Source organism: Hevea brasiliensis, chromosome 10 (genome assembly GCF_030052815.1).
Source record: "Hevea brasiliensis isolate MT/VB/25A 57/8 chromosome 10, ASM3005281v1, whole genome shotgun sequence".
Lineage (NCBI taxonomy): Eukaryota > Viridiplantae > Streptophyta > Magnoliopsida > Malpighiales > Euphorbiaceae > Hevea > Hevea brasiliensis.
The window spans coordinates 44,094,876-44,111,234 of record NC_079502.1 but is presented as its reverse complement, the minus strand read 5'-3'; positions in this window follow the sequence as shown (position 1 = coordinate 44,111,234).

Here is a 16,359-nt window from a genome sequence, read left to right as displayed (position 1 = left end):
GGAATGGAAGCCTCCCAGAAATACAACTGAGGTTAGAAGCTTCTTGGGGCTAGCTGGGTATTATAGAAGATTTGTGAAGGGATTTTCCCTAATAGCTGCTCCAATGACCATGTTACTACACAAGAATGTCAAATTTGACTGGAATGACAAGTGTCAAACCAGCTTTGAGAAGTTGAAGGCTATGTTGACAAAGGCACCAGTGTTAACACAGCCAGTGTCAGGAAAAGACTTCGTGGTCTACAGTGATGCCTCACATAATGGGTTAGGATGTGTATTGATGCAAGAAGGGAAGGTGGTAAACATGCTTCCGAGCGATTAAGGCCACATGAGCAATTACCCTACCCATGATCTAAAGCTTGCGGCAATTATCTTATGCTTGAAGATATGGAGGCATTACTTGTATGGGGAAAAGTGCTACATTTACACAGATCACAAGAGTCTAAAATATTTACCAACTCAGAGGGAGCTCAACCTTAGACAGAGGCGATGGATTGAGTTCCTGAAGGACTATGATTGTGTAATTGACTACCATCCTGGGAAGGCAAATGTAGTTGCTGATGCTTTGAGCAGAAAATCCATCACAGCTTTGAGATCATTGAATACCCGTCTAACTTTGATTCAAGATGGAGCTATTTTGGCTGAGTTGCAAGTGAGGCCAAACCTGTTGCAAGTGAGGCCAAACAGATTTTAGATGGGCAGAAGGTAGATGAGAAGCTAACTGCCATTATGAGTAAAATCCTAGAAGGAAAAGCAACTGACTTTGAAGAGAAGGCAGATGGGTGTCTATATTATAAAGGAAGACTGTGTGTACCAGATGATAGGGAATTGAGGGCCAGTATTTTAAAAGAAGCACACACCAGTGTATATGCTATGCACCCAGGAAGTACAAAGATGTATTATGACCTGAAGCTTCAGTATTGGTGGCCTGGTATGAAGAGGGACATAGCTGACTATGTGACTAAATGCTTGACATGTCAGCAAGTCAAGGCAGAACATCAAGTTCCATCGGGTTTGCTACAGCTTATACGCATACCTGAATGGAAATGGGATCAGGTCACCATGGATTTTGTAAGTGGCCTACCTCTCACCCGGAAGAAGCATGATGCAGCATGGGTAATAGTGGATAGATTGACCAAGTCAGCACACTTTACGCGATTAGGGTGACTACTCACTGGAGAAGTTAGCGGTGTATATCAGTGAGATAGTTAGACTGCATGGAATCCCACTTTCCATCATATCTGATCGAGACCCAAGGTTTACATCGAGATTCTGGAAGAAGTTGCATGAGTCCTTGGGTACACAACTCCATTTCAGCACAACTTTCCATCCTCAGACGGATGGGCAATCAGAAAGAGTAATCCAGGTAAACAATTGAAACCAATGAAATTGATACAAATATTGAATAGAAATGATAACAATAACATGAAATATATGTCAGGTCCTTGAGGATATGCTGAGGAGTTGTGTCATTGAGTTTGAGGGAAGTTGGGATAGATACCTCCCACAGCGAGTTTGCATACAACAATAGCTACCAAGCTAGCATCCAAATGGCCCCATATGAAGCCTTTGTATGGGAGAAAATGTAGAACTCAGTGTCTTTGGGTGAATTGGGCGAACAAGCGGTAGGGCTGGACACAGTGAAAGCAGTGAGGAGAAGGTGAAATCAATCAAAGCCAACTTAAAGGTTGCCTCAGACAGACAGAAATCTTATGCCTACCTGAAGAGAAAAGAAATAGAATATGGGGTTGGCGACAAAGTGTTCCTCAAGATGTCACCATGGAAGAAAGTGTTGAGGTTTGGAAGGAAAGGTAAGTTAAGCCCTAGGTTCATTGGCCCATATGAAGTCATTAAACGTGTGGGTCCAGTGGCCTATAGGCTAGCTTTACCACCAGAGCTGGACAAGATCCACAATGTGTTCCACGTGTCTATGCTCAGAAGATACCGCTCAGATCCTTCACATGTCATCTCCAGAGAAGAAATTGAAATACAGCCGGATTTGACATACGAAGAAGAACCTCTACGGATCTTGGCTCGGGAAGTGAAAGAGTTGAGAAATAAGCAAATTCCATTGGTGAAAGTGCTTTGGAGGCACCACAACACCGAGGAGGCAACTTGGGAAAGTGAAGAGTCAATGAGGCAACAGTTCCATCAACTGTTTGCATCAGGTAAATTTCGAGGACGAAATTTAAATTAGAGGGGAAGAGTTGTAACACCCTCCCGATAACCACTCCGTACATCCTACTGTTCCGGCGACCGGTGTCGGTTCGAATAGCTAGAATGTCCGGAAAAATATTTAAATTAAAGTCAGGAGCCAAAATTAACTCAAATATTAATAAGAAAAATTTAGTAAAAATTTTAGAAATAAAATACAACCAAGTAAAACGAGCCGGTGCCCAAGTAATGGGTAGCAGGAGGAAGTGCGGTTCTATAGCGAGGAGCCCTAGACCCGGGGGAAAAATTATAAAATAATTTTTGGGACTCTAGAGAAGGGTCATTGAGGTTCCTATGGCATTAGAATGCCAAGAAAATACCTAGAAAAATTTTTCAATCGGTACAGCCAATTTTGACCCGTTAAACCAAACGGAGGGCATTTTGGTCATTTCGCCTTCAGAGGTGATTTTTGGCCGAATTGCCCAGTTGAGTAAATAATTAATATGATATAAAATATGAAGAAATATTACTAGAAATTAAATTGAAAATGAGTAGTGGAGGAAAGAAAAGAAATTAAGGAAAAAGGCTATTTATGACATCATGGTGATGTCATTTATAATTACCAACCAATCACAATTTAACCATCCTTTGACTAACTAAATAAAAGACCAAATGAAGACTAAATTCACCAAAATTTGCAGCAGCCATCCTTCTCTCCTTAGTGTAGCCAAAACCTCTCCCATACACCCTCCATTGATGAACAATCCAAACCTTCAATCTTCTCTTCATTTTACCCTAAAACCCTAGAGACCTTTCACTAAACTTTGCCCTAGCACCTTGCTAAACCTTTTGGCAGCCAACAAGAGGAAAGAAAGTGAAGTTTAGGGCTTTGGAAATTCTGCCCAATCAAGGTTAGTGCTACACTTTTATTCTCACTCTTGTAATCTTAGTTAGAACATCATTTTGAGCTAAGAGATTTTAAGAAATTGAAGTAAATTACATGTGTTAAGGGTACCTTCAATTTTTGGCAGCCCTATGGAGGATTGAGTTTGATTGTTTAATAAACTTAGAGTGGCTGGAAATGAGGGTTAAGGTATTAATATGCATGGATATTGAACTAAGTATGTTAATTAAGGTTTATGAGTAAATTGATTTGGACATTAGGGTTTGGAAAGGTGAAAATGTGACTTGGCTTAGGAAATTGTTAGAGAACTTGTTAATGGTCAATTAGTGACTATTTTAGGTATGTTGAGCACAATTTGGACTGAAAAATGGGATTGCAAAGAGAAGGAGTAAGCTGCCCTAGGACAGCAGAAATGGACTGAAATTTCAGTCCATTTACACAACCATAACTTTGGCTGTGTTAGTCCAATTGATGTTTAGCCAATTGGACATGAAACTAATTTTATAATGGCACATTTTTGCTGAAGAAACCATGCCCAAAAGACCAAAGCAAGAGGACCAAAACTTGGCCCCAATCCGGACACCCTGCACTGATTCTGCAGAATTGACCAAATGAACAGTAACTGTTCATTTGGCCATAACTCACTGTAGATTTGGTCAATTGACCTGAAATTTTTACAGCAACAAGTTATGACATAGACAAACAACTTTCATGAAGGAACCTACACCAAATTATGGCCAGAACCTAACCCAAATGGTAGTAGAAGTTACTGTTCCTGTTACTGTAGATATGGTATTTTCTGCAGAATGGGAATCCGGCCAGCTGTGGTTGTTTGACTATATCTGGAGCTACAAAACTCCAAATGGAGTGATTCAAAAAAGGAAATTCAACTAAACAAAATAAGGAACAACTTTCATGTTTTATATTTCTTCAAATTCCCACAGTAACAGTGTCCAATGGAACAGTGAAGTTGACTCACCAAAACTGAAAATTCTGTTGTGTTGGGTTACACTTTGAAATGGTATTAACACTTAATGCCAACAAGTTTTAAACACCAAATGTGGTATGTTGGGAGTGCCAAAGTCAATGAACATATTTTCTATCCAAAAGTCAACATTTTTGTTGACCAATGAGGTGAATAGTAACACCAAAACATGAAATTCACAAATTGAAGAATTTAAAAGTTTCAAATGCCCTAGTATACCTAACAAGATTGGTTTGGATAGTTTAGCATGCCAATAGGGTTCAGTTAGCAGTATTGCATATGGCAATATGCCATTCCATGATTTTATGGCTTTTAGCCATTCTGACTTTATATTGAGACTTGGCCTTGTGCCTGATATTATTCTGACTTGTTAGGCATTACTGTTGCACACCGGGAGATGCATATGTGATCGATGGTGTGACGGCCCAAGGTACTAGGTATCCAGTGCCAGTTTACCCATTATCCAGTCCAGTCATCTAGTGTAGGTTACTCGGGGCAACCAAATGAATAAAAGTGAACAACGTTAATGAAACAATGAATATATCTATACCAAACAAAGAAAGCATACACATTCTATACACATTCATTTTCTTGCTATTTTCTTCTATTATATTATTGCACCACTAAGCATTATTGCTTAGCTCGTTGCTTTTGCCATGCGTAGGTACTGGAGATCCCGATCGTGAGCCCAGTAGACCACAGACTGGGTGAGTCCATCCGACTGTTCTGCTCAGTGTCCGTGTCACCTCAACTTTTGCTGTGCATTGGTAGGACACTAGGTGTCATTTTGACATTTTGTAACTTAATTTTGTTTTCTCATATGTAATTAAACTTGTGTAATGTATATTGATGTTTATGTAAATTATGAAAATTGTGCTTGTGAATGGAAATGTAAATGTTTACTTGTGATTTATATGTGATCATCACATGTGATGGATGATTGAGAACTGGAATTGAAATGTTGTTGAGAATTTGTTGATAAATTGAGGTTGGGATTGTTTGGAAATTATTTGGAAGTGTTTTCACAGGTTCCGAAGAACGGTTTTCTCCATTTTTAGCCGGTACTCCGCCGGATTTTCTTTAAAATTTTTGGAACCTTAAATGAATAATACTTTTGATAAATGGCTTAAATAAATTATATTTCATAAATTATATGCAAAAGCATGATATAAATTAATTGAGGAATATTAGAGTGTGCCGGTACACCGTGTGGCATTACTTACTCGGGTATACGGTACACGGGTAAGGGGTGTCACATGAATAGTTGCAAACGACATATGTTTTGGTATAGTTATGCCATGACAGAATTTAATTGTTAGAAATAAGTTTGAAAATCCTACTTAGGGATCTAAAACTCAAAAGTTAGAATATCGAAAGGTTATAGTCAGTACAAAAGGAAGTAAGTTATAGAATATTGACAGATAAAAAGAGTTATGGACATAAAAATTCGAACAGTTGGTTCAGATATAACAATGAAATGTTACGAATGTGAGGAAGACTATGGCAAGTCTCAGAGTTTCTCCTTTGTCCATGGTATATGAATTGAAAGCACAGCATGCCAGTTTAGAGATTGATGATGAGGGACAGACAGTAGTTGCATGGCATGTACAGCCAGTATTGATTGATCAGATTAGAATGGCTGTTCAGAATGATGATAAATATCAGATGCTACTGAAAGAAGTCCAGCAGGGCAAGAAACCTGAATTTTCTGTGAAAGATGATGGTTTATTACTACATCAGGGCAGAATGTGCATTCCTAATGATGCTGAATTTAAACAGATCATTATGAAGGAAGCACATGAGTCTCCTTTTGCTATGCACCCTGGTGGAGCTAAAATGTATAGAGGGCTGAAAGAGCATTACTGGTGGATGGGTATGAAGAGAGATATAGCTGACTTTGTTTCCAAATGCCTAACTTGTCAGCAAGTAAAGACAGAACATCAAGTTCCAGCTGGTTTGTTACATCCTTTTCCAATACCAGAGTGGAAATGGGAACGAATAACTATGGATTTTGTTACAGGACTTCCAAGAACACAGAATAGTCATAATGCAGTATGGGTTATAGTTGACAGATTGACCCAGTCTGCTCACTTTTTGCCAGTTCGAATGGACTATAGCCTAGAAAGATTGGCCAGATTGTACATATATGACATTGTAAAATTGCATGGAGTGCCAGTATCAATTGTGTCTGACAGAGATCCTAAGTTCACTTCTAGATTCTGGGGTAGTCTTCAGAGAGCCATAGGAACTAAATTGAACTCCAGCACGGCATTCCACCCACAGACAGATGGCCAGTCTGAAAGGGTAATTCAGATATTGGAGTATATGCTATGGGCTTGTGTGATTGAGTTTGAAGGTAGTTGGGATACACACTTGCCTTTGATTGAGTTTGCTTATAACAATAGCTACCAATCAAGCATTAGGATGCCTCCATATGAAGCTTTATATGGCAGGAAGTGCAGAACTCCCTTATGTTGGGATAAAGTAGGTGAAAGGAAGATGATTGGGCCAGAAATTGTTCAGCAGACAAAGGAAAATATCAGATTGATCAGAGATAGACTCAAGGCTGCATCAGACCGTCAGAAGTCCTATGTTGATATGAAGAGAAGAGATATTGAATATGCAGTGGGTGATAAGGTATTCCTCAAAGTTTCTCATTGGAAGAGGATTATGAGATTTGGCAGAAAGGGGAAACTGAGTCCTCGTTCCATCGGACCATATGAGGTTCTGGAAAGAGTGGGTCCTTTGGCATATCGATTGGCATTACCTCCAGAGTTAGCAAGGATACACAATGTTTTCCATGTTTCCATGTTAAGGAGGTACAGATCAGACCCATCTAATGAACTATCAGTTGAAGAGATTGAGGTAAATCTAGACCTCTCCTATAAGGAAGAACCCATAGAAATTCTGGCTTATGATGTGAAGCAGTTGAGGAACAAACAGATACACCTGGTTAAAGTGCTGTGGAACCATCATTCAGGCCAGGAAGCTACTTGGGAACATGAAGAGGATATGAGGAGACAACACCCACAGCTGTTCAGAGACTAATGCCAGGTAAAATTTTGAGACGGAATTTATTTTAAGGGGGAGAGAATTGTAACACCCCTATGTTCGGTAGTGTGTTCTATTGTTCTAATGACCAGTGTTGTCCGGACAGCTAGGATGCCTAGAACTACACTTCGATATGAGTGAGGAGACATAAAATAATGAAATACAAGAAAAGAAAATACAAGGAAAACAAAGGAAAAATAATAGCAAAGAAATGTAACCAAGTTAAGCGAGCCGAGAACCCTAGCGATGGGTGACCGCACCGGGAAGTCACGGCGTGGACAGTTAACTAGCCCTGGACCGCGGGGAACCCTAAAAAATATTTTTAGGACTTAAATAGACCCCTATTGAACTATAAATACCATTAGAAATATCAAATAAAAATTAAATAATTAGTACAAAGAAAAGTGAGAAATCGAAAAACGGACAAAACCCGGTGTTACCGAAAAATCAGGAATGCAACCCGAACAGGGGCATTGTGGTCATTTGACACCCCAAGTTATCTTTTGACCTAAATTTCCATTAAAAATACATGATATTACACTTGGAAAATGTAATAAAAAATTAATTTAGTGGTACCTAATGTAAATAGCAAAAATGGGGTATAATTTGGGTAATTAACACTTGTAACTTATGATATAATTAAGTATTGGTGAGTGGAGCACTATGGGGTTAAATAAACATTAAGTGGATAGAAAGATCCACTAACAAATCTGCAATTCATCTTCTTCATTTGAAAACGCATGAAAGCTCTCAAACCTCTCCCATGGCCGCCCACCTTCAAGCCATTACAACTCCATGATCAAGCCATCTTTTCCCACACTTGTCTTCCTTAAAATTTATCCTTACCTTGCAAGGAAGAGTTTGATAGCAATTTTAAGAAGTTTTGGTGAGGTTTTGAAGAATTTCCAAAGTGGTAAGTTTGTGTTTTTGATTATTGTTTCTTTAAAGTTTGTGAGGAGGTTATGGGTACTTGAATTGTGCAAAGAATTTTGAGGTTTGATGTTTAAAGGGAGAGCTGTATTTTTGGAAGCCATGGAAACTCCTTGAAGACAGTTTATTTTTGCTTGTAAATGGTGGATTAAAGGATTGATTAAATGTTTATGTGTGTAGGAAATTATTTGGGTGATGTATACTTAGCATATGTGAATGTGTATTTGAAATTTGAAACTTGGAAATTAATAGAATGTAAATGCATGAATTGGCAGCCTGGTTTGGTGAACCATAAGGATGTTATTTCATGTTTGGATTATGGGATATTAATGTTGAATTGTGATAGTTGTTAGGGCAGCTTGGGTATATGTGTGATGATGTGAGGTTGGGCATGTAAATGAGCATGAATAGGTGATTAAATTATTGTAATTGAGTTTGACAAATTCTGCACTTTATGGTGTATGTTGAATATGATTGTAAGCTGCCAAAATGATCAATAATATGTGGTAAAATATGTTTAGGTTAAGGTACAAACCAGAATTGGCATGAAGGTAAAGTTTGGTAAGTGTTAAAGGTGATCTTTGATGAGTATGAACAAAAATACAATAGGGCAGTTTGTGTTTTGGGCTTAGAAACTTAAGTGTGTGGCTCCAATTGGTATGAGACCAATTGGAGGTGAAACTAGGCACAAAATGTGCCAACTTTTATGCAGGAAGCTTGCCAAAATTCTGCTTGTAAGGTAACTTGAAAAATGACCAAATTCGGATTAGTGCAATTAAAGCCTGAAAATTTACCAATTGGGCAGCAGTTAGTATTTAGGCCATAACTCACTCAAAACAGGTCCAATTGACCTGAAATTTTGACCATGAATAGTTAATACCAATATCTACAAGTATTATGAAGACACAAAAGCTCAGAAATGACCATAAGCAAGTCAAACATCTTGCACAATTTCGGGTCCAAAAACTGGCCGAACCAAAATTGACCTAAAATGACCTATAGCGACCAATTTTGATGCACTTTGACCAGCAGTAGTTAAATGACCATAACTTGGTCTACATAACTCAGAATGACCTGAAATTTTGCCCTGCATGCAATAAGACATAGATCTACAAGTTTGTAGTTTTGACCGAAACCCGAAAACTGAGGAAACTAGGTCGTCCGGCTAGGATAAACTAGTATCCTGGAATCCAACAAATTGCAAGAAAATGCAAGATACATGGAAATGATTTTGGTAAAGTGTGCTAACCCTAAAATACTATTGAATGTGACATATTTGTAACATTAAAACCTAATTTATGTAAAATGCCTCGAGGGTCGACATATTAGGTTGACTAAGCAAATAATAGAATTAAGTGAATTAATTATCAAGCATTATCGTTAGAGACAGTTTAAATGAGTACTGAAACACCTCAAATTGTGTTTCTCAGTTAGGAAAGACTCAGGGAAAGGGAAGGAAACACTGAGTCAAGGCCAGGAGACAGTTATCAAAGGTTTGTGCACAATAATTATTTCTTTTGAATTTTTCAATTAAAATAAATTATGATTATTGAAAAATAAATTATGATTATTTTTATATTATTGTTTTATATTATGTTTGTGCACAGTAGTTATTTCTTTTGAATTTTTCAATTGAAATAAATTATGATTAATTGTATATTATTGTTTTAAATTGTGTTTGTGCAGAATAAACCTTGTTTGAGCCTTTTGTCATTGAAAAATTGATTTAGTGTGATTTATGGAAATTTAAAGTTAATTATGAATTGTGTTGCCATCTTGTGAATGAAATTATGACTTGGGAAATTTATTGGATTCTTATGAATCATTTCAATAAAATGTTTGGAATTGATTTTGTATTCACACTTAGCATGACAGTATCACATCATTCCTTCTCCATTTATGGGGTTGTGATCGTTTATTTTCCTTCTCCATTTATGGGGTTGTGATCGTTTATTTTTCTCCCTCTCTGGTTTACCAGTTGAGGTGATCGGATGAGTACTCATTATATAGCTAGCTTCCTTCCTCATTGATTTCGATTAGTGGGGGTTGTGATTGCTTTGTCCTGGTGTACAACGCGGCATTGATCGGAAATTTGTGTCATGGCTTAAGTTGTGTATGAATTGGCAACACTGTATTCTTAAATTATTTAACTAAATTGTGTTATTATGAGCTTTGATAATTTGTGAAATGGAGTTTAAATTCTTATTGACATTCACTGTCTTTTGAATTTAACTATGTTTTGATTACTGAGATTTATTGTGATATTGTGAAATAGAGTTTAAATTCCTTATGATATTCATTGTCTTGAATTTAATTATGGTTTTACGTATTCATCATTTATATGATTTATGAATTGTGATTTAAAGTTGTATTTGGTTAATGTTGTGCACCACTGAGACATTGTCTCAGTGATAGCTTTTTATTGCTGTCGCAGGTAGACAGACGAATAGGGCAGCAGACTAGACTGCTAGTGCATTTAGCGAGAGATTATAGGGTGTATTGAGTATACAACATTTGCATTTTGTACTGTAATGTATGTTCACTATATGTATATATTGTTCTTGATTTTGAGCAGTTGTAAATTAAAATTGTACATTGAAGTTGTAAAATAAATTATGAGTTATTTTGGCTTGTAAAAAAAATTATACTATATTTCTTTTATCTCAGTCTTTGAAAAATTATTGTGGATTCGAGTTGAAAAACTTATTATGTTGAATTATGTTGGAGTTTGAGATTGAGAAAAATATTGAAGTACTTTTTTACAGGTTTTCTGAAGAACTGTTTTGTTCAAAATACAGATGGCACTTTGCCAAAATTTTTACAGAAATCCCTAATAGTCCAAATGTGTTAGCTGTTTCACTTCACTTCAAAAAGGTTTTTAACACCTATAAATAGTGCTCACCACTATAAAAAGAAGTAAGAAAAGTTTTAAAATCCCTTGTAGTGTATTTAATGGGTTATTAGTAGACGAAGTTGGTAATTCATTAGGTATACTACGGGATCAAGTTATGCCTTACAGAGGGGTAGGGTGTGACAGCAAGAGCTTGATAATTGAGAAGCAGAAGATATCCCTATGCTTAATCTCGAGTAAAGTATATTTTGTTATCAACACTTGATCATTCTATCCATGGTGATAAGTGTAATGCTGTAAATGGACCCTTTTTTTATGATTAACGTATTAATAAATTAATAGCACATTTTGTGTCCATTTTTCCTTTCGCCATTAAAATCCATTTTTTTTTAATATACTCCACTTTTATTTCTTTAAAACCATTGACCAATCTAGACATAATAATTCAATTAACTCTGAAATTCCTTATGTCAACTTTGAAAGTCCCATAACTACCATTGATTCGAGTGATTCTGAAGAAGAGTCTGTAAAATAACAGGGCGAAAGAGATGAGCCTTCCCTGGTGCCTTATGGGGATGAAATGCACACCATAAATTTAGGGACTAAGGAAATTAAGAGGGAACTTAAGGTCGTGAATAACGGAGAATTAGAGAGTATGACCAGTTTGCTCAAAGAATTCATTGATGTATTCTTATGGAGCTTTGATGAGATGCCAGGATTGGATCCTCAGATAGTAATGCATAAAATCCCTCTGATTCTTGGGACGACCTCAGTGAAATAGAAATTGAGAAGAATGAACCTTAACACGTTGCTCAAAGTTAGGGATGAAGTTAAAAAGCAGTATGATACTGGATTTGTAGAAGTGGTGAAATACCCCCAGTGGATAGCTAATGTTGTCCTTGTAATGAAGAAGGATGGAAGAGTAAGGGTATGTGTTGATTACAGGGATCTCAATAAAGCAAGCTTGAAAGATGATTTCCCCTCCCACACATAGATGTGCTGGTAGACAATGTTGCAGGGCTGGGAAGATGTTCATGTATCGACAGGGCATCGAGGTATAACCAAATTCCCATTGATGAGGGGGACAAAGACAAAACTATTTTTATCACCGAGTGGGGGGTATTTTGCTATCGGGTGATGCCCTTTGGATTAAAAAATGCTGAACCTACCTACCAACACGACATGGTCACATTATTCCATGACATGATGCATAAGGAAGTAAAAGTATATGTGGGTGATATGATCATTAAATCTAGAGGGGCAGAACGTCACGTACAGGTGTTGAGAAAGATGTTTGAAAGGCTCAGGAAGTATTAACTAAAGCTGAACCCAGCTAAATGTGTGTTTGGGGCTAGGTCTGGTAAGCTATTGGGATTTGTAGTGAGCAAGAAAGGAATAAAAGTGGATCCAGACAAAGTTCGAGCAATTCAGGAAATGCCATCCCTAAAGACATAAAGGGAGGTGCATAGTTTCCTGGGAAAACTGAACTACATTTCGAGAATCATCTCCAATCTCACTACTAAAGCTGAGCCCATTTTTAAACTATTTAAGAAGAATAACACCGCCCAATGGGATCAAGTTTGCCAAGAGGCTTTTAAAAATATTAAACAGTACCTGTCAAATCCGCCGATATTGGTTCCTTTAGTGATGAGAAGGCCGTTGATTTTGTACATGGCAGTTCAACAAAGTTTGATGGGATGTGTGCTCGGACAACATGATGACACAAGGAGGAAGGAAAGAGCCATTTACTATCTAAGCAAAAAATTCAACGAATGCGAGTTGAGATACTCATTCCTAGAGAAAACTTGTTGCGCATTGGCATGGATAGCAAATCAACTCAAGCATTACATGTTGAATCATAAAACATGACTCACCTCCAGAATGGACCCAATCAAGTATATATTTGAAAGCCCATTTGTGCTAGGGAGGATAGCAAAATGGCAAGTCATACTTTCTCAATATGACATTGTCTACATGACCAGAAAGGCAGTGAAAGGAAGCATGATTACTGATCTCCTAGCAAAAAACCCGATCGAGGATTATGAAGCCCTGGATTTTTAATTCCCCAATGAGTATATTAATGAAGTCAGCAGTGATGGCAAAGAACCAAAGGACGTATGGGAAATGTCTTTCGATGGAGCAGTCAATTTGTCTGGTAATGGGATTGGGGCAGTTTTGTTATCCCTAGATGGAAAACATTTCCCAATAGCTATCAACCTAAGGTTCGACTGTATCAAAAGCATTGCAGAGTATAAAGCTTGCGTGATGGGTTTACAAGCTGCCATCGAAATGAAGATTAAGAAATTAGACCTGTACGGAGATTTAGCCTTGATCATCTACCAAGTCAAAGGGGAATGGCAAACTAAAGACTCGAAACTGATCCTGTATCAAAAGTATCTCCTAGAATTGATCAAGAAATTTGAAGAGATTTCCTTCACTCACCTCAATCGTGACAAGAACCAATTCGCCGATGCCTTAGCCACTCTAGCTGTTATGACTTAGATGGAAGAATGACAGACGACACAGATGTTACAAATTAAAGTAAGGAGTGAGCTGGTGTACTGCTTCATGATCGAAGAAGAAACATATGGTAAACCCTGGTATCATGACATCCAGGTCTTTATCAAAACCAGGGAATACCCTCTCGGGCAAGCAGAAATGAAAGAAGAATGATCAGGAGGTTAGCACTAGGATACTTCTCAAGTGGTGAAATTTTGTACAAAAGAAGCTCTAATGGCTAGTTATTGAGGTGCGTGGATGCAAAAGAAACAAGGAGGATCCTTTTTGAAACTCATGAAGGGAATTGTGCTACTCACACCAATGGGCATATGATGGCCAAGCAAATCATGAGACGGGGATACTTCTGGACTACTCTAGAAAAAAAACTGCATTGAGTATTTTCGAAAGTGTCATAAATGTCAAATTTATGCTGATCCGATAAATATCCCGCCTCATCAGCTTTTTAATCTTATCTCACCTTGGCTTTTTGCAATGTGGGGCATCGACGTAATCGGTCCTATTAATCCCAAAGCATCCAATGGGTGTAGGTTCATCTTGGTGGCTATTGATTACTTTTCCAAATGGGTTGAGGCAATGTCATATGCTCATATCACAAAAAATACATTCCTTAAATTTTTCAAGAATAATGTTATCTGCCGATATGGCCTTCCTGGTGAGATTGTCACCGATAATGCTAAGAATTAAAATGGCCCAAAGATTCGAAATTTGTGTGACCAGTACAAAATATGGCATCTCAATTCATCACCATACCGTCCCCAAATGAACAAAGCGGTGGAAGCCGCTAATAAAAATCTCAAGAGAATAATAAGGAAAATGACCATCACTTATAAAGATTAGCATGATATGCTTCCCTTCGCCCTTCATGCCTATCAGACCTCCATAAGGACATCAACCGGGGCAACTCCATATTATGGAATGGAAGTTGTTCTACTTATAAAGGTTGAAATTCCCTCCCTGAGAATTCTAAAAGAGTCAGATCTCGATGAGTCAGAATGGATTTAATCGAAGTTAGATCAACTGAATTTAATAGACGAGAAAAGACTAACAGCAGCGTGTCATGGGCAGTTATACCAAAGGAGAATGGCTAAAGCACTTAATAAAGACGTTCGCCCACGCGAATTCCAATCGGGAGATCTAGTTTTAAAAAAGATCCTCCCAAATCAAAATGATCCCCGGGGCAAGTGGTCACCAACTTATGAGGGACCCTATGTGGTTAAAAAGGCATTTTCTGGTGGTGCACTAATCTTGACCCATATGAATGGGGAAGAATTCCCAAGACCCATGAATGCAGATGCTGTAAAAAGATATTATGCCTAAAAAAAAAAAGTGTAGGAGTGAAACCCCGAAAGGGCGCTCCTAACAAAATGTGTCAAAGAGGGCAAAAGCCCACAAGGGTGCTTTCTATAAAATGAGTAAGGGGTGAAAAACCTGAAAGGGCCTCCTAAAAAGTGAGTAATTAAAAAAAAAAAAAAAGGAGATCATCCTCTAGGGGTGAAAACCCGAAAGGGCACTCTTAGGTATAGAAAACAGAGAAAAAAGGAAGGGGGCCTGAGACCAAAAGAGGTGATAAGTCACCACGGCACAATCATTCATCGGAAGATTACTTGAAATGGTGGCAGTTAAGGGAGTTCAAAGTTAGCTAAAAGGAATTTGTGAGATATATTCTTGTACCCTTTTCCTTTGAAATTGTACCTTTGTTTTTAAGCCATAATAAAATTGTTCCCTCACTCTAATTTGTATACCTTGATTTATGCGCTATTAATTCATTAAAACTTTATTATAAGATAAGGATTTGAATATTGCTAATCTCATATACTTTGCTATGAGATTTTCAGGGGATAAATGATGACCGAGTGATTGATGCCTAAAAAAAAAAAAAAAAGGGAGTGAAAACTCAAAAAGGTGCTTCTAGCAAAATGTGTGAAAGAAGGCAAAAATCTGTAAAGGCGCTTTTTATAAAATGAGTAAGGGATGAAAACCCGAAAGAAGGCAAAAATCTCCATGATCTACTTCTTCATGAGTAGACAACTCTTGTTCTTCTTCATGAAGAAAACCATATCTCACTGGTGGGTGAGATACCCTGGTTGTTCTATGAGGAACAGCTGTAGATGTTTCATCAATGGGTATAGGTTGACTAGATGGATCTATATCCATCTGATCTGTTGGTTGGTCAGAATTCTCCAATTCTAACTCTATTTGCCTTCCTTTGCCTCCTTCTTGAACAAACTGTTGTTCAAGAAATGTGGCATCTCTACTTATCACAACCTTTTGTGAAGTAGGCAAATAAAAATAATATCCAAAACTATCTTTTGGATATCCAACAAATCGACCTTTTTCTGATCTGGTCTCCAATTTATCAGTGTTCAGCTTTTTGATATAAGCTGGACAACCCCAAATCTTAACATGCTTAAGACTTGGTTTTCTTCCATGCCATATCTCATAAGGTGTGGAAGAAACTGATTTTAATGGAATCCTATTCAGAATATACAAAGCTGATTCTAATGCAAATCCCCAAAAGGAGATTGGCATATTAGTATAACTCATCATACTACGTACCATATCCAATAGAGTACGATTTCTCCTTTCAGATACACCATTCAGCTGTGGCGTTCCTGGAGGAGTCAGCTGAGAAACAATGCCATGCTCTCTCAAGTATTCATCAAATTCAGTACTCAAATATTCACCTCCACGATCTGATCGAAGAGCTTTAATACTTTTTCCTGTTTGATTTTCTACTTCAGATTTAAATTCCTTAAACTTTTCAAAGGATTCATGTTTGTATTTCATCAAATACAAATACCCAAACCTTGATTTATCATCAGTAAAGGTAATAAAATAATGAAAGCCCCCTCTAGCCATTTCTTTAAACGGACCACATACATCACTATGTATTAGTTCCAAAATATTTTCAGCTCTTAGCCCTTGTCCAACAAAGGGTGATCTAGTCATTTTGCCTTGAAGGCAAGA